Source organism: Emydura macquarii, unplaced genomic scaffold (assembly GCF_026122565.2).
Source record: "Emydura macquarii macquarii isolate MOO-44397 ecotype Brisbane River unplaced genomic scaffold, CSIRO-AGI_Emac_v2 contig_2897, whole genome shotgun sequence".
NCBI classification, from domain to species: domain Eukaryota; kingdom Metazoa; phylum Chordata; order Testudines; family Chelidae; genus Emydura; species Emydura macquarii.
In genome coordinates, this window is record NW_027133034.1 from 25124827 (window position 1) to 25148119 (window position 23293).

The following is a 23293-nucleotide window of genomic DNA, read 5'->3' on the forward strand; positions in this document are numbered from 1 at the left end:
TATACTCTGTCCTCAATTTTTATGCATATAAAGATCAGAACTTGTCCATAAATTCAGTACAATATCATATGTCATGTTTGCAGATATAATTATCACATCCAAATTGTGTGGCAACTAAGAACATTCTTAACTTAAATCTATAAATCACTTAACTGGTACAGTTCGTTTAAGGCCCCTACTAAATTAAATATCTGACAACTTTATTCCTTCCAGGATTGTCATTTTTCATGACTGACGTTTTGAGATTGTCCTCCAGTCTAAAAAGCAGGACGTATGACTTACTCCCAAGAACTAGTAAACAACAGGAGCTGCTGTAAGAAATGTAAGATCATTACCCTCCACAAAGACCGTAATATTTACTTCCACTCGTCTAGGAGAACTTGAGTCCTAAGGTCATCCCTGGGCTCAGTAAAACTTTCACAGTGAAATGACACAGCACAATGACAATGTGACTCCAAGCCAATTTAAGGTAAGAATAATTTGGAACAACTGTAACCTAAATCTTCTGCTATCTCTAATTTAGTGGGTGGCTGCTCTTTTTTTGGTTTGGTTTTTTAACTTTTTGGAGAAAGCTTTCTTTAGACCTTGCACAGGTACTTCCACAAGAAGCTTTTTATTTAGGACCAGAGTCCTGTACTTTGACTCACTCTGATTACTACTTTATTCTATAAGTAACCTAACTGATTTCAAAGAAACTACTTGTGGAGTAAGGTACCACTCAACATGAATAAGTGTACCAGGATTTAGCCCTCAGTGTCCATCTCAGACTGTGTACTTTTTATAATTTTAAAATTCACAATGGGCCTGATCCCAAGCCTACTGAAGTCAATAGAAAGGCTCTCATTGACTTTAATCACTTTGGATTAGGCCCAGTAGCTGGACAAATTCAAGATATCATAAAATAATTGACTTCTCACTCTGATAATTACTTTCTTATATTTATATTTATTTTCTTGGTCTTGTGTAGTGTTTTTTCTGCATTTCAGTATATTTCTGTATTTCTTGCATTTCAGATTTTCAATAACATTGTATTTTAAAGTCTAACTCCTTCCAGATACCAAGTTAAAGGGCAAATCTTTATGTGAAGATGAATTTTGATCTGATTGAACTTGAACTCTCTTTACATGCAAGGCAAGATTGATAACATGGTTTCTTTTACAAGTTTTTTGGTATTTTGAATTAATATCTAAGATCCTTGTAAAGTTCATTCTAAAGAAAATGAGCTCTTTACAAATAATACATCAAATGGAAACATTTACAGGATGATTTTAAATGATAAGGGATAACAACACTTCAGAAAAGTGATAAACTTAATCTTTGAGTGTCAATAAAGAAATGATGAAAATGGGAAAAAAAGTTCACTTTCAGTCTTGCTCTACTTAAGGGACTTGTGCACTGATCATGTAGCACCACTAGGTATGTCCAAAATTTAATTAATAAACATTCATCAGAATTTATGAACTAGCATTAACATGACTTTCAAGTGCTAGATGATCAGGCCAGAGGATTCTTATTTAATGATGCTTAACGTGTCTAAGATTGTAACTAATTAGAGTTAAAACAGGCTCTACAGCTCATTGCTCCAGTAGCACTAGTATTGATCTTTCTGCATACAAAGCCTTGAATCTGAATCCTTGAGCCTTAAGAAAGGTCAGGAGAAAAAATTGCCAAAAAGCATTTAGCTTCCCATCCAGATGGGTTTAAACTTATAGCCAGCCTAAATTGCTGGAGTCAGCCATCTTAACAGGATGGCATAGTGAGTTAGGGCTTGTCTACACTTACCTTGGAGATTCGGTGGCAGTCGACAGGAGTTATGCAAACTACGCAAAAAACTTGCGTAACTTCCGTCAACTTCTGTGCTTCTGTTCTGCGCGCCGTCTTCACTGCACTGTGCCGACGGGAACCCGTCGACGCAGCAGTACGCCACTTGAGAAGGTGGTCTTAATACATCAATTTCTGGATCGACTGAGCGGGTCTTCACTGACTGCTCAGTCGATCTGACAGCGGCGAATTTGCCGCTGTCAGTGAAGACATAGCCTTAGTCCCTTCCATAACAGCACACCAGTTCATGGAAAATTAAATGTGACACTGGTTGTAAGAAGCAGAAAGAAAATGTGGTTGCAATCTTTTAAAGTTCAACAAAGATTAAAATGCTACATTTTAAAAATCTTCATGTTGTTTGATAGAGTATTGCACAGACACTTCTAAAATTTTGGTGACCTCAAAGATTGGTTTTACCTATTGGTTTTACCTTTAGATGCAGCAGTTCTTTGGAGATTCATAGTCTCCAAATATCTTGGTATCCAGCACCATGTTTCTATGAGTCCTTTAAATGTCATAGTTGGAGATACCATTTCTGAAAGGAAAATTACTATGTAGGCCAAAATGAATTGGCTGATTCTAGAAATTGTCACTATTTGAAAAAAAGTGAATGTAGGGCTATTTGTGTGATAACCACAGAAAAACTAAAACAGAATATGTTTTAGTGTTAGTCCCTCTCCATTATTTCTTCACTTTCTTTTGATATTAAATAATTTGTTAATGAGAACAAATATACATTTTCTAAAGTCTTTGTAATATTAATAGATGTATAAGGGAGGAACTACCATAATGGGCTTAATATATTTCAGTCATTTCCTCATGAAATCTGGAAACCCTCACAGCTCTAAGTTTTAGAACTGATCATATTTCTAATTAGTCAAAACCCAAACTTATTTTGCTACTGAGATCTAGCATTTAATTTTAAGGAAAACAGTAAATATTTCATTTGGTTCAAGTTTGTGAAATAATACTTCACTGGTAATTCACTCCATAGAACAGCATCTAATAGAAATGGCAGATTAAATGAATGTTCTATTTATAGTAACTAACATTTTTGAATGTCAAATAGTCACTGGTTAGTCAAAATAAGAGATAATTGAAGATCCAAGATATCACTGAAAAATGAACCAATGTACTCATATTACCAAATACTATTTATTGCAAAAATGCTTGTTTAATAATTTTACAAATATGAAAATTCTACTGAAGCTTGATACCAACCAGATGGACCACACAATGATATAGGGACTCGGAAAGGGAAAGAGGGATTAGTTTTGGAGTTGCTTCTATTCTCGCAGGATTCATACTTCCTTCTGCTGGGAATGAAACCAAACCCACTTGGCCCTGGGCATATATAGTCAACGCTAGTTCATGTTAGAAGCTTAATTCAGAGGAAGTACTTTGTGGCTTATCACTCGCAGGGTGGAGGAGTTAAGGCTGCAATAGAAATAGAATGTTGATATTGCCTCATCCTCCCACTCTTACGAACACATAAGCAACAGTTTAGTTATAGTGCAGATATGACTATGTGACTCATACATATATAACACTCTTCTTCTCTGAAACAGAGTCATTCCTCTTGCTTTGGCTGAGGATGTGACACTGTTTTGGAGAACACGGGCTTTGGATAAATTAAGTGTGAATAACCTGGAAATCCTACTCGCCAGTTCTCCGCCAGGAGTGATCCTAAGGAGAAAAGGCTGGGAAGTAGAGAAGGAGTCTGAGTACAAAAAGTGATTTAACTCATCTTTCTGGGCACCTTCCATGATAAATAATTTGAGGAAACAGGCCACTATTTCAGGGCACACTGTTATGCTGATTATTCTGATTATTCAGACTTCAGTCTATCTGAAGCTTTTGGGTTCCCCTGAGACCTTTGGATAATTGGGAATTTGCTTCATTATAGTTTGTTTAAAGTGGAAAAGTTCAGTATTAACCTATATCAGACTGAGAGGCCTACACATTTTCAAAAGTAACTAGTGAATTTGGGAGCCTCAGTTTGGGGTGCCCAGTTTGAGATCTTAAAGATGCCTGGTTTTCAGAGGATGGTTGTTAGAATGCATATACTCACATTCCATTTTCTGTACTAAGGGACTGAAAATGACAAAAATTCAAGCTCTTAGATTCTTTTTCTCCTCCTGATAAAATAGTCTCCCTTTCTTCTAAGGGATTTTAAGAGATGATAAAAATAGAGTCCACAAGAACAGGGATTATTGTTTAAACATTCAAAACAGTTTGATATAGATCAGTTACTTGCCCAGTCCCCATCACTTGTTCTCTGGCCTGGAAGAGACTGCAAGCTACATAATAGCATTCACTTCTGGTGACCTCTTCTCCATTACAAATTGCAGCACAGAATCATAGAAATGAAGGGCTGGAACGGACCTCAAGAGGTCACCAACTCCATCATCCTGCATTGAGGCAGGACCACTAAACCTAGACCATCCCTGACAGGTGTTTATCCAACCTGTTCTTAAAACCCTCCAAAGACAGGGATTCCACACTCTCCCATGGTAGCCTATTCCAGTGCTTATTATTCTTTATCGTTAGAAATTTTTTCCTAATATCCAACCTAAATCTCCTTTGCTGCAGATTAAGCCAATTACTACTTGTCCTATCTTCAGTGGACATAAAGAACAGTTGATCACCTTCCTCTTTATATTGGTCCTTAACATATTTCAAGATTACCAGATCCCCATTCAGTCTTCTTTTCTCAAGACCTCACGTCCAATTTTTTTAAGCCATTCCTCATATGTCAGGTTTTCTAAATCTTTTATCATTATTGTTGCTCTCCTCTAGCCTCTTTCCAATTTGTCTGCTTAGTAATAGCGTAGCTGGCCCCGTGAAACAAAATTGGGTCCAGCTCTCCTGTTAGACAGGTGTGCCCTAGTTTGGTATAATGAGGAGAAAAAGGCTGCCCCGGGAGTTCTAAATGAGAGACAACTCAAGGGCAAGGGAGAGTTCAGAAGCAAGAATCCAGGGAGTGGGAGAGAAGAGATGAGGATATCTAGAGATGTAGAGCGAGAACTCGGGAGCAGAGCTGGGCCAAGAACTTCAGGAAAAGGCTGTTCCTGAAGGAGGGAGAGGTGAGAGTTCCCTAGTTGAACAGCGGATCCAGATTAGCCTGGTGAAAGCAGAAGGCAGTTAGGGCACCACCTACAAACTTCCCCAGACCAGACAGCCATGGCCAAAGAAGGCTGAAAGCAGCAGAGGCAGATGCGTGCTGGTTCTCTGAGCCAAAGAGCTGAAGTCAGAGGATCAGAGAGGGCTGAATGATCTGAGGGGTGAGACCATTGGTGTCTCCAGGTCTGGGCTAGAGTCAAATCTGAGAATGAAAGAGGCAAAGAAGTCCCCCTCTATAGGGGTTGGGATGAGGCATAGTGAGAGATGCTGGAGCTGCATGTAAGAGGTGAGCTGTGAGATCCTAGAGCTGTATTTGATGTTGATGGACTGTTTAGACTGGAAAGATTGAACGTACTGTTTAGATTGTGCTGGGGAACTATGTGTGACCCTTCTGTGCCTAGGGCAGCCCCCTGGTAATGCCAGGGTCAGGGCAGGCTATGAAAAGAGAGCAGATTCTCCCAGCGCTGTTGGGTGGCACTGAATCCAGGCTTCCCAACCAGCCACAAACAGTGCTTCTGACTTCCCACACTGGTTATCCAGAAGCCCAAAGTACAAATACACACATAGCCCCCTTTATTGCATTCCAGTCTCTGGCTCCCAATCAGCCACTAGGTCCAGTAAAGAGACCAGTTATTTAAACTCTATGCTCTTTACTAAAAAGGTTCCCTCTGACCCCAAAGGGTCAGCCACAGTACCAGATCAATATAAGTTTGGATCTTCCCCAAAATACCACGCTGCCAGCCAATCCTTTAGTAACTAAAGGAAAGGTTTATTATAAAAAGAAAGAAACAAACCATAATAGAAATGTTAAAGGATTAAACCAATCAGATACATATAATGATTTGAAAGTCCATATACATCAAATTTCTAGAAGAACTGTGGAGTTTGCAGGCTTGTATAGTCCTCTTGTGTACATCCAGTAATTGGATGGGCCTCGGTCCTTTTGTTTTGCAGTTTCAGTTGCAGATGACTTGATCTAGAGGCAGGTTGGTATCTGAAGCTAAATCCCGATTGAAGAGACACAATGGTTTTCCAGGCCTCCGCCTTCTATACCCTCTGGCACTAGCCACGCTGTCAGTGAATTTTACAGGAATCAAAATCGAGTTCAGAGTCACATGAGCAAGTCCTGGTGACTCAGCAGATATACTTCTGGCTTTTCCCCTGCGCCCCTTGCACCTGGGAATGTCTTAATGGGCCATTAAGCAGGCTATTGTCCTGACGCCATCCAGTCTGGGGTATTGCCCAGGCAGCACAGTTTGAAATACAGATATCTCAAATATGTCCATAACTTCCATCACACATATCACACATGAATGTAAGTATTATCATCTTACTTAGCATATTTCTAACCGTACCTGACATGGCATATCTTCCATGAATTATTATGATTTTGACATACTGATGTTAAACCATATACTGAATGTTCCCCTCCCCCCCCAATCTAACCAGCATGACACCCCCAACGTGAGACTGGTGTAGAAGGGAGTAATCAGAGCTCCTGAATACACCTCAAGGGCCCCCCTTATCCAGCCAGGGTGACACTATGAATGGTTGTTTTGGGATTTTTGTAATAAATTAACCCCATGAAGGGCTATTTATATTTGGAGAGTCGACACAGATTTACTGGGGACCCAGCAGGAGGGAAACTGATGCAGAACTGTTCTGCCACAGCCTGACACTGGAAGCTCCAGGCAGGTTGCCTTTTCACATACGGTGGAGAATTCGGGTAGGTGATACCCTCTTCTTAACTGGGTAACTGTGAGTGCCCTTAACAGGGAAATGGAGGCAGGGACCCACTTGCGGGGCCACCCTGAAATCATGAGGGATCATTTTGGAGGCAGCCATCCCATGGTGATCTTTCCTGAAGTGCACCACTCAGAACTGCAGTATTCCATATGAAGCCTCAGCAGTGCTGAGTAGACTGGAAGAATTGCCTCCCAGGCCCTTATATACAGTACTCCTGTTTATACCATTCTGGAGTGTATTTTGCATTTTTTGCAACAGCACAACATTTTTGACTCCAACTCAATTTGTAACCCTCAGATCCTTTTCAGTAGTACTCCTGCCTAGCCAGTTATTTCCCCATTTTGTATTTGTGCATTTGATTTTTTTTGCCTCTCTAAGAGTAATACTTTGCAATGGTTTTAATTGAATTCATCTTGGATAACTAGTCAAAGTTATTTTGAATTCTAATCCTGTCCTCCAAAGTGCTTATAACTTCTCCCAACTGGGTATCATCCACAGATTTTGTAAGCATACTCTCCTCTCCAATATCCATTAATGAAAATATGGCATGATACCAGACCCAGGATAGACGTGGGACTCCTCTAGAAACATCCTCCCATTTTGACAACAAACTATTAATAGTTATTCTGAGTGTTTAATAACCAGTAATGTACCTGCTGTATAGTAAATTCATCTAGACCACATTTTCTTAGTTTATTTATGAGCATGTCATGTGGGATTATGTCAAAAGCCTTACTAAAATTAAGATACATCATGTCTCCTGCTTCGCTCCATTCCCCATTCTCTAGGCCAATAACTTTGTCAAAGAAGTAAATTAGGTTGATGTGGCATGATTTGTTTGACATTTTCATGTTGGCTATTACTGATCACCCTGCTATCCTCTAGGTGTTTGCAAATGATTGTTTAATAATTTGATTCAGTATCTTTCTGAATATCCAAGTTAGGCTAACTGGTCTATAATTCCCTTGGTCCGTGTAAGCCGGTGGCACGGTCTGGCTGGGGCATCACAACCCTTCCTTGGGCCCAGGCTCCAAGGAAGGCTACAACGCCTTCCTTTAGGGGAATAAACAGTGTCAATTACAAGTCTTTAGCCCCGGCCCCCAGTGGGGTGGGCTTCCTTCCCAGTCTGTAGCCCTACCATAGGGTAGGGCTGATATGGGGTCTGTAGCCCCGGCCCTCCAACAGGCGGGCTAGCAAGCGGTCTGGTGCCCCCGGCCCCTGGGCAGGGCAGGGCAGGGCAGGCAAGCAGTTTACAGTCCCTGGCCCACAAGCTGGGCAGGGCTGATTCAGCAGTCAATAGCCCCTGGCCTTGCCACAGGCGGGGCCAGTAGAGCTCAATATCCTCTTTCTCCAAACTCAGAGGGTGTCAAGCACTTCTAGGGTGGTTAGGGAAGGGGGGAGGGAGATGCAGGCCCACCTGACTCCACTGTGTCACAGCCCAGGGCCCTATTAGTGGCAAACCAGTTTGTCACTGAGTCAGCGAGGATCCAGCCGCAACACGCTGGCAGGGTTCAGTCTCTGACTCAGCCACTTGCTAGTTGACTGTCCTTGGGCCACTTCCTCCCACCCGGTCCCCACGTACCTGCAGGTAGCAGTCTCCCTCCGGGTCTCTGGGGTAGACGGCGAGCGGCAGTCCCACAAGTTCCTCACCGTCAACTGGCGGCAGGTCCAGAAACTCTTCTGGCTCATCAGCAGAGGATAGCTCCTCCAGGTCAGGGTCCCAGGGGTTACTCCCGTCTACCAGGTTCAGTCAACTGCTAGGGGGTCCCCGACATCAGGCAGCTCCTTCAGGTCAGGGCCGCCACAGGGGGTATTTCCCATCCAGTAGTCTAGGGTGGCTCATCTCAGTCACCAGGGCTCACTGGACCTCTCCAGTCACTCAGACCTGGCAGTTCAGGCAGGCTTTGGAAGCCCCAGTCAGTGGGGCGGTGGCTCCAAACAGCCACTGGGCCTGGGTTGGGCCTAGGCCGCAGCCTCTGGGAAGACACATCTGCCTCCAGCAGCAGCTTCCTCCCTACTGAGCTGCTAGGCTGGCCTTTTATAGTTCCCTTTCCTGCCTTGGCTCTGCCCCTCTGTTTCCAGGCAGTTTGGCCTGTAGGGCCTTGTTCTGCCCAGCGGGGAGGTCGCGACCCTTCCTTAGGCCCAGGCTCTGATGAAGGCCACAGCACCTTCCTACAGTCCTCTATGTTCCTTTTTTTTTAAAGATAGGAAGTATGTTTGCCCTTCTCCAGACCTCTGGGACCTCCATGTTAGAGCACAACTATGAAAAAATGAGTTAATTAACGTGAATTTGTGTTTAGTGCAGACAAGGACAAGTCATGTGAACATGGTGTCAGCTAGTCATGGTAAAACTCAGGTTTAATTTAATTAACATGATGCTTGTTGAACCCATTTTATCCTTAACTGCAATGAGTGCAAAATATGGTCAGCATCATGTTAGTTAACTTAATTCTTGACAGCCAAATTCTAACGTGATACAGTTTTGTTGTGAAGAAAAGCTCTATGGGGAAGGAAAGCCTCATGTTGCTTAAGACCAACCCTATTGCTCAGTTATGGGGCCTAGTTTACGGGTTTCAAAGGGGTGACTTTTCTTGAACTAGGAAGACAATGGTTATGATGCAGGATGTTAGAGGATGGTTGGCAGTAAAGCAGAGAAAAACACTGAGATATCTTTTCAGCTTCTATAAAGGGAACTTGGGAAAGAACATTCCTCTGCGAAAAAACACTAAGATCCCAACTGTACAAGTATACATTTGCATTATCCAATTTAGCAATGGTTTGAAAGCTCTCAAGTATAAAAAAATGAAATTATAATCTCAATATGCACATTACAGCTAAAACTATGAAAGGCAAGAATGTTAATTTATTTTGTTCAACTAAAGTGAACTTAACATCCCAATTATTTATCCAAATATAAATGCACACCAGGGGTTGGTAAATACTCTTTCTTAATGTATATAATTTAATATTAATCTTATATTTGCCAACAAACCATTATGGTAGTGAATAATGTTTTTATGTGGATGTACTGGTGTAAAAATGGGTAAGGTCATGAACTAAACTTTAAGTGAAACTGGTGAACACAAGCTACTCTTTTATGTACTTGTAGCAACTGGAATCAGCTAACATCAGTTCAATCATTTTGCAAAGCAACTTGTATCCAGATATTCTCATTCCCCAGAGTGCCATACCAAGATTGTATTGATTTATCTTGTAGACTGAGGAAAGTTATTACTACAGCTATGGCAACTTGGGAAAACCTGCTTGGTGAATTTAATTAAAATCAGACTAGAAATTAAAAGTGAGGAAATATTAGGACAGCAAGAAATAATATATGTAGGTTAAAATAAAATCAGACTCTTTGCAAAGAAGGGCCAGGTGCCAGTCGACATTTGTGACAACTCATTTCTATTAATTATTGTGGCGTTTAGGAAGCTAAGAACCATCACTTATGTTGGGCCAGACTCTGAGGTCCTCTCTCAGGTTTTACTCAGTACTTACTCAGACAAATTCTCAATGACTTCAGTGGGAGACTACCAGAGGAAAGGTGTGAAGATTTGGCCCTCAGTGGGGGTAATTTAGCCACAGTAGCATTGTGAACATCATTTATGTTGAGCGAGGTAGAGGTTGGAGAATCCTGGAAGTGATTTGGAATCTATAGGCAAAACTAGAGAAGAATCTCCATGTACATGTACTATGAAACTCCAACGAAATACCCACTGAGGAACAGGGAATTCCAACAGTGAGTGTTGGTGATTATGCAAACCCTGGCTGTGCCCTAACATCTCAGTGGTTTCTGACCATCACCTTGCCCACTGTCACAGATGGATATGGGGAATGGGCAAGGACAAGGACAAAGAAAATCAGGTAGGGAAATACATATGCATATTGTTTATTAGGCTTCCATAATTCTTTCACTCTCCTTGATTAATAATGGTATAAAAAAACTAACCTCCTGACCAGGAGATGAGAGGGAATGGGGAGTAGTTGTATGTGGTGCTTTTTCAAACTGTGTTAAATAATTCAATCTTTTTCTCTCCCTGCCTGGTATCTTCTTTGAGAGAAAATTGCCATGTAAAAAAAAAAAAGGCATTAATAAAAATGCTGAGTTTGAGGTTCAGTCCTCACCTGTCAATTTCTCATCCTCCCAGAACCCTTTTGTAAAGACTTGAAAAGATTCCACTTGGCAGCCCAGATCCACTTGGTTCCCCCTGCTTGCTCTTCCCTACTGATTTGTGTCTCACGTGTCAGACTGTACCTAGAATACAGCAGCCCTTGGACATAGTAAAGTATGTGCAACCTGTAGGGAATTCAGACAAAAGAAATAATAGTCACTATATGTGTGGAAACTCTTGAGGAAAGTAAAAAGAGCAAGATAATTATTGCTTTTAAGTGCGTACGAGTAATCTGAAGGTTGAAAATGCCAAGACAGAAGTTAAGAATAATTGAAAAAATCTAAGCACAAGTTAGGCTGACTATCAGGAAATGTTTCAGAATAATGAAGTGTATGAAACAGCAGTAATTTTCCAAGAGATTTGGTAGAAGTGACATTACTTCAGTCATTTTAAAACTGGAACGGACAAGCACTCAAACATATGTTATAGGAACAAACCTACATTGGCAGGGAATGGACAAGATGACTTAGTTTCTTTCTCCCTCCAATTTCAGTGATTCTATGAGCCTGTCTCCCTCTATGCCAGATTAGTGTGATTCAGCATTGTGAATTTCTGTGTCTTTACTTCAGTCCAAGGATTTGGCTGGATTTTCAAATTTCAGGGGCTGCATTTGGGTCAGACCCCACTCTCATTATTTTCAAAATCAACTAAGGAAGTTAGTCACACAACTCCCGTTGATTTGCAGTGATAGTTGGAGACCTAATTCTTTCAGATGCTTTGGAAAATCCCACTCATAATTGAGAGTATCTTCCTAACAGTTTCTGCATCCTGATCACCTTGCTTAGATTATGTATCCCTTTCTCCCACCCTTTTACTGTCTTGTCTTTTTGGACAGTACGCTCTTCAGAGCAGGGACTCTGTCAGCCTCCGTATTTGGAAAGTGTCGGCAAATTTTTGACTGCTTCCACACACACAGTCTAACTAATAAATAAAAGAGCAAGCCTAATCAGCTAACAGCAGTGAGCTCACAAACTTGACGGAGCTCATTATTCACCATCTCTGGTGACCAGCTCTAGTTGTGAAGGAAACATTTATTTGAATATCAGTAGCAACTGGGATATAAAAACAGTACACTTTTAAGGGCCAGAATCTACCACCTTTACTCATGTGTTGAATGCTATCTTACTCTACCACTAAACTCGTTGATTTCAGTCTGAGTAAGGATAGGAGAATATAGCCGTAAATCATAAGAAGCCAAACTGATGGAAATAATCCTGCTTTTGGAGTCAGAGGGTTTGATCCCAGAAGGTGCTGAGATGTGCTTAATGTTATGCATGAACTTAAGTGGTTTTGCTGCACTGGGGACAGTATAGGCCAGGGTCTTGAAGGATTGAGCCCTAATTAAACACAGACAAATAGCAAACATAATATTTTGTCACATCTTAGTAACTATTTTAGAAATCTTAATTTTAAAGATGTACCCAAACTGCAAAGATTGGATCCAGATGCAAACTTTCCCAAAGTTTGGGGGGACAAGGAGATATTTTGGATCTCAAGCAACCAGAACCCATCTCTAGTTTATTTTTTAAATCTGGCTCAAAGCAAAAACACTAAAGACAAAAACAGGAAATGTTTTGAATGATGTGCTTTATAAAGAAGTGTTGATGAACTTGATGTATTGCCTAAAGCATTATCAAGTTGTACACTGCAGTAAGCCCTTTCACAGCATGATGCACCTGATCTACTGAATGAGGAGGGGGAGCAAGGATTAGCATTTGCTTTTTATGTTTTCCTTTCATTCCTTGTAACATGATCACCATCTGGATTTTGTATACTTCTTGCTTTATGGATCTGTCCTCCCACAACTATATCTGAAAATCATGTATGTCACTTGAAAAAAAAGCATCTATAGTGTAAAAGTTGAATGATGTGTATTGTATGGATTCCAGATATATGGATATAGGAGAGGAAAAGAGCAAAAGTATTTTTAAGAGAAAAACACTCACATTTTCCAGGGTGTAGGCTAAGGAGGTTATAATAGTTAACAAAACTGGGAACCTAAACAATGTGCAGCCTCTAAAGTATTTGTTGTTCCTTATAAGGGGGGGTGTGTGTGTGTGTGTGTGTGTGTTCACATCATTCTGGTCACTCTATCTGAATGATGCAAGTAACTAATCTGTAGTCAGAATAAAAGCAACAAAAGTAAAATTAAGAATATGCCGTTCTCTGTAGATTACTTACACATGGTACAATGCAATGAGTCAGTCAGATGTTGGTGAACTACTGCAGCAGCTTTATGCATTCTAGGTATTCCTCAGAATAGAGACAAGAGCAGTAACAGCAGGATAGGCCTATTATTTTCAGCTGCATTAGTCATTTTAGTTGTGCTTATGGAAATAATATGATTTTGGGGAGGAATGCACATAATAGGCATTGGGACTGGTCTTGGAAAGTGTGCACATGCAGAATTCCAGCTGAAGTCAATAGGAGTTCCCTGCACAGAGGGCTTGAAGGACTAAACCAATTCATTGAAAACTGAGTCCTCCTCTGTAAATAATTTTTTGCTTTATTTTACCTCTAATTATCCTGCACTGCTTCAGTGGTCTCTGACAAGGGCCACATGCAACCCACTGATGAATCAGCCAACAGTTTAGCCCTGTTATTTGACAGTACAACGTGGAAAAACTGGTGAATAAAATTCCAGCAAAGTTTTCATGCTTTCATCTGTGCCTAAAGTTGATTTCTACATACACAAATGTGCATATAGTCCCACCTACATCCTGCCATTAGAGTGGATGTAATCAGTGAGTCTATTATATTTATTGCTACCAACTCTCCTATTAGAGTTTCACTGTAAAAGCACAGGATGTTCACAAAAGTTCTTTGTGCAATGGGTCAAGTGGACCACTAATGTTAATGGGTCTCCATTGTAGTAAAAGCAATTTGAAATAATTAAAACAATGAAATTCATTTACATTGTTTTTGTTTACTTATTCTGTGATATCTGATTCCAATATATCTCTTCTATTAGTGCTTTTTCATTTATATAAAATTATCTGTATTGTGCTGTATTAGACTTCAGTCTAGTCTACCCTTCCGCTATATTTATGAGCAGACTCATCAGCTTTTCCTAGGAGTTGCTTCCTTTGGGATCTCATGCTTTCCTTGTGTTTTTGTCAGGCTTCTGAGATACTTTAAATCTCCTTGATTTTCTTTTCTAAAACCTAGTGAAACAGCACACATGCTTTCCATTCTGTGTTGGAAGTTATTTTTCCTGGCAAATTTTATCATTTCCCTATTCTTCACCAACAAAATGAATTGGCAAAGGGAAGGAGGCAATATAAGCAAGCTCTAACGTCTAACTCTATATAATAACTCAATATAAGCAAGCTCTATCTCTAATGTCTAGCATTCATTTTTATTTACTAATAACACGATGTTTTGTAATAATTTCTAGACATTTTGGGCTACATTTTGGAAAAAATCTGTGATATGCTCGCAATTTTGCACCTAATAATTGCATAGGCAATTATCATGTATTAGGCAAAGTACTCACACACAGGTATTTTGTATCTGATCCTGATCCCATACAATTCAAAGGCAAAGCTCCCACTAATTACTGGTGCAGGATTGAACCCTTAGTTGTTTATATATAACCATGGGCATCAGCTACGGTAAGGAAGAGTCACTCAGTTTGAATGCAGACAGGAAAACTGTGGTTTGCTATTACTTGATTTATTTATACAGAAAATTAGTCTCCAACTTTTGGTGCTTCACAGTATGATAACATAATCCATAAAATAATAAAATCCTTTTAGATGAAAGAAATAGCTGAAAGCCTTCCTTACCTATCAGATATCTAAGATGTATTTTCATGCACATGTCTGGTATTTGCCTAAAAGTACATAGGCATGCAAGCGTGCAATTGTGCACATGTTCTTTCATACAGACCTCAGGCCTCATTTTTTTCTCATCATATATGTCCTATTGTTGCCACTTGGGGCTATTAACATACTCACTGCAGCTTTTAATAGTATAAGAAAATAACCCAGATGTTCCATTAGGGCCAGATCATGGCCTATGCTGGATGCCCATGCTGGACAATACTGGGGCATATGAATGCTTTCTTTCTATCCTGTGCTAGCTACCTATATCACAGAGAGACACATGGGGGTGGGGGCAGCAGCTTCCATAGAGTTCTACTACCCCATCTCACACAGGCACTTGGAGGGTGAAATGCAGGAGTGAGGAATAGGCAGAGCCTTGGCTTCACCCCATAGTGAGTGTGGGGACATACACTGAGACAGTTATAGGACTGGCCCAACATATGTCAACTCTCCAGAACAGGGAGGCAGAGCTTCTTCCAGGGTTGCTCCTGGGGCAGCACAATGATAGGCTGCCCCATGTATAGAGCATGTGACAAGTTAGCTTTTAATATTAAACCAAGATTCCATTCCCCAGCAGAGAGGAGGAGCAGCACTAAGGCAATAGGAGTTATTTGTATGTTCTATTCCCCCTTTGTTAATAGAGGTCTCCTTTTTAGTTCCCTTTGTTTTACTTAGCAGGAAGAATAGAAGAAATAGCTTAAACTAAAATGGATACGACTCTCTTGGGCAACAGCCTTTTAGGCTGCTCTAACTTGTACCAGGAGATTAGCAAGGTGCCGACAGGCTACAGGAGGATTGTGGGAGAGGGAGAAAATAGATTACAGCCACCTTGGCACCCCTCCATACTTGGCTACATAAGCATTCCTCTGCTATAGAAGGAGATCTGGCCTGTAGTGTTTTACGGTCAGTTCCATAGCATCTGACTGCGTCGCTTTTGCTGAAACAGCTCACAATTTCCCTCTCAAAGAGAGGCCCTGTTTCTGCGTGAGACAGTGAAACAGTATTTAATGTGACCACTGCTTGGGTAGACTTGCTCTTAGCCTGAGGGTCCAGCTTTGGACTAAAATAAATAGTCTGTGTAGCAGGTTTCCATGGTCTGCTGGATCACCATGTAGAGAAAAACGGAATTGTTTTGACGATAGCTGGTGAATAGGCTATGTTTAGACAGACTTAGCCTGTTTTTAGCTATTTAAAAATACTCCTAAAATTGCTGAGCTGTCATTAGAAGGCACTTACAGGGGGCTCAGGACAAAGCCGCTACAAGTTAATTGGCTTTCTGCATCTGTGAATGTGAGGCTATACAGGCTAGTTAGGCAAGATCTAGTTAACCATTCAGAACTCAGTCCCAACGTCTACATAGAGTAGAGACTGAATAGCAGGGGGGATCACTTCATTCTAGAGTCTGTTTTCAATGTGTTCTGCTGCTAGAGGAAGGAAATAACTTAAAGCCTCATACATCAGTCAGCAAACTAGTCAATGTAATAAAAAACCCTAACAAAAAAGGAGAGAGAGAGGGGAGAGTTAGAATCTGGGCTTCTGCAGCCTCTTAGCAATACTATATACAGGTATCATGGAATGAAGGCACTGACTTGAGGACTCATGTTAACATAACCTTGCAGTGCAAATATCATTGCAAAAAAGGCCAGTGTTGCTCGCAGAAGATCAGTAGGAGATCGTTGCTAATAAAAATGAGCAGATAATTATCGTTTACAATTATATTATCATTCATCTTAAGAATCACACACTTTATAGCCAGTGGGCGAAATTCTCTACTAATTTACGTTCCACACAACCATATTAAAGATAGTTTTGTCAGTATAGCTTATTCTGTTTGGGGAACTGATTTAAGCTATACTGGAAAAAAAGAGTTATTTTGCTGATTTAACCTGCATCTCCACTAGGCAGATTTGTTGGTATATTTCTACAGGTATATTTATACTGGAAAACCCTTTCAAGTATGTAGAAGAGAGGAGAGTGCCATATACTACATTTATCAGCACTATTTTCTGTAACACCTGTGCTTTCCTTGGACAACTCGCATCCAAGAACTGGTCAGATTAGGTATTGTAGTCCAGATCCCCACTAGCCTGGATGGATATAAGCAAGAAAAATATAAGGAAAGGCAACAAAGATGTTATAGTGCTTGAAGGATGAAAGACTGAGGACACTAAATTTTTATAGTCTAGAAAAGAGAAGGCCCAGGGGGATCAAAGCCTAAATGCCTTCAAGGTAGCAATATAAATAAGGGTAGGGAGTCATTCCAATTTTGAATCTATAAATAAAAGGAGCAATGGCTTAAAGTGAAAGAAGGAAACACTTAGATTAGATATTAAGGATATTTTCAGCACAATTGGTCAACAGAACAGGCTGACAAAGGAAGGGAGGGAGACACTTTAAATGGAAATGTTCAAGATAAACTCAAGTGTAGCGTTAGTGGGAATGGTTGAGTGAGCAAGCCTGTAAAATCCAGGTTGATTAAAGTGGTATTTTCTAGCCCTACTTCCTTTGAGACAGATCTGACCACTTTCTCCACAATCACAGAAAGGCCTGCCTGCCATGGGACTGGTACAGCAATATGTGTGTGGGAAGCATATTGGATTCAAGCAGCTATTTTCATCTCCACACTCAAGGATTGTATGAAAATTCTCACACATCCAAATGTGAGCCAAGCTGTTTAACTACAAGATTGTATGCACAAAAGGAAATCTCCATTTTAACACCACAGTAGGAAAGGAGATCTAAGTCTCTGCTATTTTAAAAATAACTTGCTAAAGAGACAATGAGATTAAATTATTTATCAGCCAAACATGAATGTTGCTACAGTAACAGAAAAAGAACATCTGTACTTTAATTATCCAAGTGGCTCTGGTAATACTATTTGTACATATATATTGTGTAAAATACAAGTCATTTTCCAAGCTGTATTTATTACTCACTAGATTCAAAAGTGTAATGGAATGCCTGCAGATCTGATAGAGCACTATGTCCAGAATCTCCTAAATGTTATTAAACTATGTTTTGCTGGTGTTGAAAATCACAGGCAGAGAGCAGGTTACAGCATGGCGCAAGTTTCCCCCAACATCTCTGTAAGTGCACCTTACCTTTACCTACCCTTTTCCTTACTCCTTACTTACAGCAGGCCCTGTCTACTGTTCCAGATTGGTACATGGTTTTAAGATGTGGATAAATGTGACAGGAGGGGGTAGATTGAGACCTCCCAACCCATATCATTTGAAATAGATTTAAAACCAGATCTCTGCTGTTAGTGTATTCACTAATTTAGATGTTGGCATTTCAGAGAGCCAGCCATGAAAAAAATCTGTCTCCCAGTTCAAAGTAATTAAGCTACTTTAAAATTTCTTCCAGCATCTTTTCAACAAACATCCCTTATGCTAACATCAGCACATTTGATTGTTTTTGATCAAACCAATTATTGAATTACTATTTTTTCTCACTACTAAATCATAGCTGCATAAAGCTTGACTAACTTACTATCAGAATATTAGCATGATATGGCTCCTTACTTGTATAAGCTGCTTACTTCTATATCTGTCTTGTGCAGCAGAATGGTGAAAGTGATGAAGAAAAGTTCTGTATCATACTGGCATTGTGCTAAGCTAATACAATGGGCCATAAAAGTTGCTAGGACATTGGTAAGATATTAAAATATGAATATTTCATATTGATACGCAGCATATATGAATGTTAATCTTGCTCATTGTAGTTCCTACATGCTGTAGCAGAGTGCCTTGAGGCATTAGGGAATAGTATATTTCTGATTAATCCAGGACCCATTCCATACAAGCACATGTGCATAGTCCTGATAAGGTAAAAAATGTTTTCCCATATAAACATAGTAGTAGTCTAAACTATTTAGGGATACGAGTAGCACATAGGCTTTGATACTAGATCATTGATTTTCCTAACTATGTCTCGTGTTGACTTCACTGGATTTCATTAACAATTTCTAGAACAGTTTAAAAGTCTGTAAACCTGAATGGTCAGCTGGATCTGTGTTTTCTTATAAGCAGGTCAGTGTGTGCTCTACTGTTTACAGCAATTCACCCAAGTTTCAGTCATAGGATTCAGATGTAAACTTCCCCAAAGCTTAGGGCTGTTCTGATATGAGGTTTTGGTTTGGACCCAGTTTGGCTCCCATCACACAGAAAGATGTTTTCAGTGTTCTCTCGATAAGACCACAGCTAGAAAGACTCATAAAAGTCATGGGCAAACCCTTAGAAATCACATATAGAGTCAAGGACCAGCAGAGAGAACTCAAAGGAGAATAAAATGTGAATTTACAGTGGACCTTAGGTAACAGCAACTAGATATTGTGAGGCTAAGAGGAATTATGTATTCTTCTTAAATTACATTTGAATCCTCAGCTGCAGCCGAAGAATGAGGGCAAAAATGTGATATAAGGATACATTTACACCGCCTCCCCACCCCATCTTGGCAGAAGCCAATTCATCTCCCAGTGTCATTTAGGACAATCCAAGGTACTAATCTAGCAGCTAGAGACTATCAGAGCATGGTAGAGCTCCGGTCAGACCTCCTTCACCCTCCAATTCATCTGCTACATCAGGGTTAGCTCTGGATCCCACAGTGAGGAAATCTCCAATTAGCTGGTTAAGCTAGCTTTCTGTCTGTCTTGAATTGATGGAGCAGCATAAAGCAGGATGAATAGGGGGCCAGGATCTGGCCCAATATGCTTAGTTTTATGGCAAAATAGTGTATGGCCCCATGAGTTCTAGTTTAGGGGGGAAATCCATTTTCAGCGTTTTGTCCTTCCTAGGTGGATACAATGGTTAGAATATATCTTTTCTTTGTATTGCATTGTGAGTTCCTCTGGAATGCTTCAGAGAATTTGATACTTTTCCAAATCACCAGAAAATTGTACATGTGCTAGAAGGTGTTAAAGTTTCTGTAAAACTGTTTTCAGGAATTTTTTGGTGAGATTAGAATTGAAACAGATTACACAGCTGTGTGTTAGCCACAGTATTAAAAGGCAAGTGAAACAATTCTACATGTTGCTGAGGCTGTTTCATTCAAAAATTCAACATGAAGCATCTTTCCCTGCAAACAAGCCAGCTGCTCTGAATTTCTAGTTATTTTGGTGGAGTATGATATTTCAGCCAAGACGCATCTTAAATGCTGTTGGGGAATTCATATGGAAATTATATTCATGATATAATAGAAGACTTAGTTTTAATAATGAAATACAGATATTATGCCATGAAACATGCACTGTATGTATCATGGGTGAAACCCTGCCTTAGTTAAGCATGCAATTCCCCTTGAATACAAAAGGACTTGTGTACATACATGAAGGCAGAAATTGGCCCTAGAGATATTGGCTCCAGAGGGGAATACAGACAGAAAGCTCTCACTATTTCAGCACTTTCAGCCCCCAACTTCACTGGGCCTCTGGGTGCTGCTCTAATACAAATAAATAGCAATAAGATATGGAAGCCTGCAGAAAGTATTTGTTATGGTGTACTAGGGTAGTGAAGAAAGGAACATAAATGAAATTAATAAAGAGAAGGTCAGCAGCAGGAGTCTTGTCTATAAGCCCATCTCCTCACAGAGAGGAGGCTAAAATGGATTCAGCTAAGTTTAGCAGTAAACCAGAAGAGACCAGTGAAGCAAAGAGAGATGCTCAAATCATTATCATCATCATCAGTAGCATCTTGATCAATAGCAGCTTATGTAGGTAAATGGTAGTGTGATGACTTGGGCTAGATTTAAAGACTAAAGACAACACCACCATTATGCCAGTCACTCACGTCCATAACTCAGACGACCTCATCAACATTAATCTCTCTCTAACTCCTCACATTCAGGTGGTTATGCCTAAATATTGCAGGTTTTATCTGCATAACATCTCGAAGATACAGCCTTTCTGTAGGAAGGCGCTGTGGCCTTCCCCGGAGTCTGGATCTGAGGAAGGGCCACAGCGGCCTGGCTGGACCAAAGCAGACCCAGCAGACAAATCTGCCTGGCAACCAAAAGGCCGGGCAGTGATAGGACCGCCCGGCCAGCCCAATCAGCGACAGCGGGGCGGAGCCCCTACAGGAAGGGGCAGTATAAAAGGCAGGCCCCAGAGCTCAGTCTGGGGGAGACTGCCACTGGAGGCAGATGTGCTGTCCCGTCTGGTTCTGCCGGCCGAGGCCTGGAGCCGAGCCGAGCCGAGCCGAGCCGAGCCAAGCCAAGCCGATACCAGGGAAGCTCATCTCCTGGAGCAGAGACTCTGGCCATCCCTGGACCGACCTGGGCCTGGAGACTGGGTAGGGCCTTCACGTAGCTGGACCTGGCCACCTGGCCAGAGGGACTGGACTGAGGTACCAGAACCCCGGGACTGGACCGAGCTCCCTGAGCAACCTGGATGGGAGATACCCCCCCAAGGCTGGATGGGACCTGGAGGAGCTGCCTGATGCTGAGCCCATAGAGACGGGACAGGACGTAGAAGAGCTGCCTGAAGCTGAGCCATTCCCCAAGCCCTGTGACCTAGAGGAGCTGCCCCTCGCAGAAGAGCTCCCCGCCTTGCCACCTGTGGACGAGGAGGGACTGGCAGGCCTACCCCAGACCGAGCACCTCAGTGACCCCGAGGACCCTGACGAGCCAGGTACCTGGGAATACGGGGAGGAAGTGGCCCAGGGACAGCCATAGTCAGTGGCTGGGATAGGGGCAAGCCCCATTGGCGTGTTGTGGTGGGAGCCCCGCCGACTGAGTGGTAACGCCTTTGCCACTACTAGGGCCATGGGCTGGGACGCTGTGGAGACGGGTGGGCCTGCGTCCTCCTCCCCCCTTCCCTAGCTACCTCGGTAGAGCCTCCTCCTCCCTACCACTCCAGAGAGTGGACCTACTGCTCGCCCGCCCCTCCTGAGGGCCGGGGCGGTAGACCGCTTGACCGTCCGTTTGGCCTGAGGGCCGGACTACAACTCATAAGGAGACACTATTCCCCATTTAGGAAGGTGCTGGGGCCTTCCCCGGAGTCTGGACCCGAAGAAGGGCCGCAGCGACCGGGCCGGATCAGACAGCCATCCAATACTTTCCTATCCATCAACACAGCTAAAATTCTCGTCAGGCTGTCATCACTTCGCATCTTGATTAGTGCAAAGTCCTTTTCTCTGGTCTTGACAAATACAATTCCCACCCCCTCTCATAGCCATTCAGAATGCTGCTGCAAATATTACTTTCCTAGACCATTCCTTTGACCTTGTTACCCTTTCTGCATCCCTCCACTGGCTCCCCTTTTTCTGTCACATCAGACATGAGCTGCTTGTCTTCAAATTCAAAGTACTTCATGTCCTAGCCTCACGCTACCTATCTTTTCTCATTCACTACTGAGAGATCTGTTCCCAACTTTTGATTGGCCCATAATGTCAGCATCTGTTGCCCACTGGTTACATTTTCATAGAATCACTTTTGTGGTTTCTCCCATGCTGCTCCTCATGTTTGGAAGAAGCAACCTGTAAATCCGCAAAGCCACTTCATTGTCCTCCTTCAAAGCCCTCCTTTAAACTCTCCGTTGCAATAAGTCCTATAAAAAAAATTACAATGATTAAGCTTCTGGTGTGCAGATCATGCACTCTAATGTTGTCCTATTGTTTCCTCGTATGCCCCGGATTGTCTGTATCTGTCTGTTATCTTATGCTTGCATTGTAAACTCTCTGAGGCAGAGACCATCTCTTTGTTTCTGTGTTAGCACGGGGGGCCTGGTCCATGACTAAGGCTTCTAGCTGCTAAGTTAACATCATAATAAAGGAAGACCTATTAAAGGACATTTGAGAAAATGGCAGAGAAATGTGATTGACTGAACATGTAAATAAACATAGAGGAATTTGGTGTAGCAGGAAAGAGAAAGAAAAACAGTGTATGCTTCTGATGAGAAATGTCTAGAAATTGGAAAGAAAAACTCCTAAACATGCACGTGTCAACCTGATGAGTCCTGAGTGAGTGAAACATTAGCCTCTTGTAGCAGTACCAAGGTGGCATGAGGCATTCTGAGAGTGGGTGTTCCATGGTGGAATACGGCACAAGAGTAGGACGCATGGTTAGATGTGACTGGCAAAGAGACGGTGTGAGTATTAAATGGAGGTAGAGTTCTGGGATGTTTACCCCTGGCATGACAAAGACTCAAAATGTATTAGGATGAGAAGAAAGCCAGAATATAGAGTGCCAGAGGCCATTCCAGACAATCTTGGAGAGGGACTGGGAGACGAGTGTTCAGACTGAGAAGTTAGGTGGACAAGTGGAGATGATACAGCTCCCATCTCATATTAGATACACAAATCTGAGGCTCTAGTTGCTAGCCGACCCTTAAATGCCATCTGAACATCTCCATCAGAAGATTTTTGCAATGCATAATAACCACTTAATTTGTAAAACAACATTCGGTATTGCTTTCGGGACTGCTTTTAATCTTAGCCTTTGTATCAGCCTTTAGCGAAAGAACTAAAGTCCTTATTCTCAATACTTCTGAAAAGAAATCTTGCTTCTCATTACATTTTCAGAATAAAAAAGAAAACCTGTTGAAGTCAGTGTAGATTATTTTGGAAGGATACCAATGGAGAGTTAGATTATTTAGGGATAACTAGG

The 23293-nt window shown here is 41.5% G+C and overlaps 1 long non-coding RNA gene across 1 annotated transcript in view; it reads left to right on the top strand.

The window, feature by feature from the left end:
- The first annotated feature begins 222 nt into the window (after nucleotides 1-222).
- Nucleotides 223-23293, top strand: part of LOC137166756 (uncharacterized) — a 115545-nt gene continuing 92474 nt past the window's right edge. The window contains exon 1 of the long non-coding RNA XR_010923799.1: nucleotides 223-469. This is a non-coding gene — a long non-coding RNA (uncharacterized lncRNA). The remainder of the gene's footprint in view (nucleotides 470-23293) is intronic.